Below are 3,782 nucleotides of genomic sequence, written 5' to 3'. Positions count from 1 at the left end.
CCAAACAGGAAACAAGGATTGACCAGAGTAGCTTTTCACATAAATAACATAAGCAATAAGTCATCTTTAGTAACCAAGTTTGAGCCAGGGACCAGACCTATGAGAAATAAAACAATCCGGTTTTATTATAAGTAAATTGATTTAAGTGGGAAGCAGGGGGTGTTGGGATTTTTCTTATCTCTCATTCAATTTCGGGAATTTTAGGCACCTCCCGAAGATTGTAAGATGAAAGGCCCCATCAGGGCTGGACACCAAGGGAATATTGCAGTCGAGGTAGGATACAATATATAAAAATGGAAAATTTACACCGGCCACGTGGCAGGTCTTTGTGTGCAAAAGAACCCCCCTGTACAGTACAGGGGGGTACGTCATCAATCAATCAGGCGGGAGGGTGACACCCTCTCCCAGGTTTGAAAAATTACCTTTTAAGGTAAAATACCCGTTACCTGCTGAATATTCAACATCTTAGGTGGCCAAAGGGTACAAAGGGAGAGCGCTTTTTGAACCAGGCGTGCTTTTCCAGGCGGGTGGCTTGGGACTGCACCCAGCACTGCAAGAAAGGATTCTTTTCTGTAAGTTTCCTTGTCCTGCAAGTGGGTTTTTTTGCTGTTTTATAAATTGGGAAAAGAGATTTTTCTCACAATTTTGGGCCTCGCCCGGGATCCAACGCCCGGCGGCCCTGGGCTGGGGGCCAACATCCAGGAAGGCGTGCGCCCTACCCAGCTTGGCAGTCGGAGGACGGGACCCCCCGGTTCAGGGCGGCTGCGGAAAAGGACCCAGGAAACACGGTTGCAGAACAAGGAAAGCAGAAGAAGAGCCGGCTGGCATATAGGATTTAAAAAGACCGTGGCAACACACGAGCCACAGGAGCCTGGTAAGGGAATCATTTAAGCCTAAGGGGGTGGACTGGGGTCCCTTGGGGGGCGGATTGGGGTCCCTTGGGGGGGCGGATTGGGTTTCGGGAGAGTGCGTGAGAGTGACTGAGACGTGCCTAAAGGTGCGAAGCAAGAGGGAGTCTTTTTAACTGTGTTTCCACGTCTCTCATGAGAGGACTGGCCAGTGAAGAGACGAAGTGATTGGTGAGACGTAAGACTGAGAACTCCTGTGGAAGAGAAAGGGGGGAGAATAAAAATTGGAAGGGGTTAGTCTGGGGTAACTTGCAATAGGAATTTGATACGTTCTCAGCACGGACAGGAACGGGGCAAAATAAGCGCCGTGTGTGTCCCGGTGGGGCAGGGGCAGTGAAACGGTTGCTGTCTTTGTTTAAAAGGGTGCCCATGTGCTCCAACAGGGCGGAGGCGGTGACAGAGGCGGTGACGGAGGGAGCTCGGCAGCACCATGGCAGAGGAAGTCCAAAAGCATTCTGTGCACACACTTGTGTTCAGGTCTTTGAAGAGAACCCATGATACGTTTGTAGCTGATAATGCCAAGCCCATCCCATTAGATGAAGAAAGTCACGAAGTGAAAATGGCAGTGAAGCTGTGTACAGAGTACGGCTCAGCGTTGCACAAGCTGACTCTCAAAGAGAACTTCAGAGAGAAAGGAGGTGCGAACACCGGGGATCCATATGGACACACACAGTACTCTGGAAATCAAGGACAAGAAGTTGAGTATATGGTAACTGGTACACACCCATACCCACCTGGGCCTGGTGTGGCTTCGACAGCAGATACTAAGGTCCAGAGAATGCCTAGTGAATCTGCAGCCCAGTCCTTGGCTGTAGCACTTCCTGCTTCTCAGTCCAGGTTGGATGCAAATCGAACAGCTGCTGGTGTGGGTGATGTTTACAGGCATGCTGGAATATCTGAGTGTTCACAGCCTCCTGGGATGTCCGTGGCCATGCTGGAAGCTGGTGGAAACAAAAATTCTGCATTAATGCCAAAGAAGGCTCCAACCATGCCCAAACCCCAGTGGCATCCACCTTGGAAACTGTACAGAGTTATCAGTGGTCACCTGGGCTGGGTGAGATGTATTGCAGTAGAACCAGGAAATCAGTGGTTTGTTACTGGCTCTGCTGACAGAACCATAAAGATTTGGGACCTTGCTAGTGGCAAATTGAAATTGTCTTTGACAGGACACATCAGTACTGTACGAGGGGTGATAGTAAGTGCAAGAAGTCCATACCTTTTTTCCTGCGGAGAAGACCAACAAGTGAAATGCTGGGATCTTGAGTACAATAAGGTTATCAGACATTACCAGGGTCACCTAAGTGCTGTCTATGGTTTAGACTTGCATCCAACAATAGATGTACTGGTAACATGTAGCAGAGATTCAACAGCACGAATTTGGGATGTAAGGACGAAGGCCAGTGTGCACACACTATTGGGACACACAGATGCAGTAGCGACAGTGAAGTGCCAAGCTGCAGAACCACAAATTATTACAGGCAGTCATGACACAACCATACGGCTCTGGGATTTAGTGGCAGGAAAAACTTGTGTTACTTTAACAAATCACAAGTAATCTGTAAGAGCAGTAGTGCTGCATCCAAGACATTACACATTTGCATCTGGTTCTCCAGATAATATTAAGCAGTGGAAATTCCCAGATGGAAACTTCATTCAGAACCTCTCAGGCCACAATGCTATTATCAACACACTGGCTGTAAATTCTGATGGTGTTCTGGTCTCGGGAGCTGATAATGGTACTATGCATCTTTGGGACTGGAGAACTGGATACAACTTCCAGAGAGTTCAAGCAGCTGTACAGCCAGGTTCTTTGGACAGTGAATCAGGAATATTTGGTTGTGTTTTTGACCAGTCAGAAAGCAGATTGCTAACTGCTGAAGCTGATAAAACCATAAAAGTATACAAAGAAGATGATACTGCGACTGAAGAAACTCATCCTGTCAGCTGGAAACCAGAAATTATCAAGAGAAAACGATTTTAATGCGGCAACATACTACTTCTGTAATTTTGTTTTGGCCTCCTGAGAGGACTATTGAGTATTATGGACCGGCCACATGGGCACAAGATGGTACGTGGGGTTACCGTACACCTATTTATATGCTCAGTCGAATCATACGACTCCAAGCTGTAGTGGAAATAGTTATAAATCAGACTGCAAAGGGATTACAACTAATAGCTGAACAACAGCGCCAAAGTAGAGCAGCCATATACCAAAACAGATTGGCCCTAGACTATCTTTTGGCAGAGGAAGGAAAATTTAACACCTCAGACTGCTGCTTACAAATTGATGATAATCATGAAGCTGTAATGGAAATAGCCTCCAACATCTGAAAAATCGCCCATGTCCCTGTTCAAAAGTGGCATTGTACAGGCAATTATCTCTGTACTTACTGTTTCTCCCAGGGCACTTCATGTCCCCCTGCCTTCGCCAGAGTTGCCCATCTATTCCAGTATCTAACAAATGCGTGTACAATTGTGACATTTTCTCGATAGTCTGGTACACAACCATTAGAGAAATCAAGCCTTTTGCTTCTGAACTTCTGAAATGCCCTTTTACTGAATGCCACATACTAGAGGCTCTGCAAGTCAACACGAAGCATTACAAGAAATACTTAAATCACATTTTATTTTTCAAGTTCAAAAATAACAATTAGCTTTATTTAACATGTTACACGTATCAGATTTAAAATATCATGCTCTATTTAAATATCTGAATGACAACACTATACAAATAAAATGTTACACAAAATAGATTTAAGAAAATGTTTTGGTCTTCCATCTGAACAATAAATAGACAGGCACTTCTACATGTACAAAGAAAGCAACCACTATTTAGAAGAATTCTTAGAAGCAAGATGTGGAAATACAGAAGAT

The 3,782-nt window shown here is 45.4% G+C and overlaps 1 pseudogene; it reads left to right on the top strand.

Moving 5' to 3' along the window:
- Positions 1-1,304: 1,304 nt before the first annotated feature.
- Positions 1,305-2,929, top strand: LOC113962250 (annotated as a pseudogene).
- Positions 2,930-3,782: the final 853 nt, after the last annotated feature.

Source organism: Neopelma chrysocephalum, unplaced genomic scaffold (assembly GCF_003984885.1).
Source record: "Neopelma chrysocephalum unplaced genomic scaffold, ASM398488v2 Primary Assembly neopelma1_132896, whole genome shotgun sequence".
Taxonomy (NCBI): Eukaryota; Metazoa; Chordata; class Aves; order Passeriformes; family Pipridae; genus Neopelma; species Neopelma chrysocephalum.
This window is presented reverse-complemented; position numbering and strand designations above follow the sequence as displayed.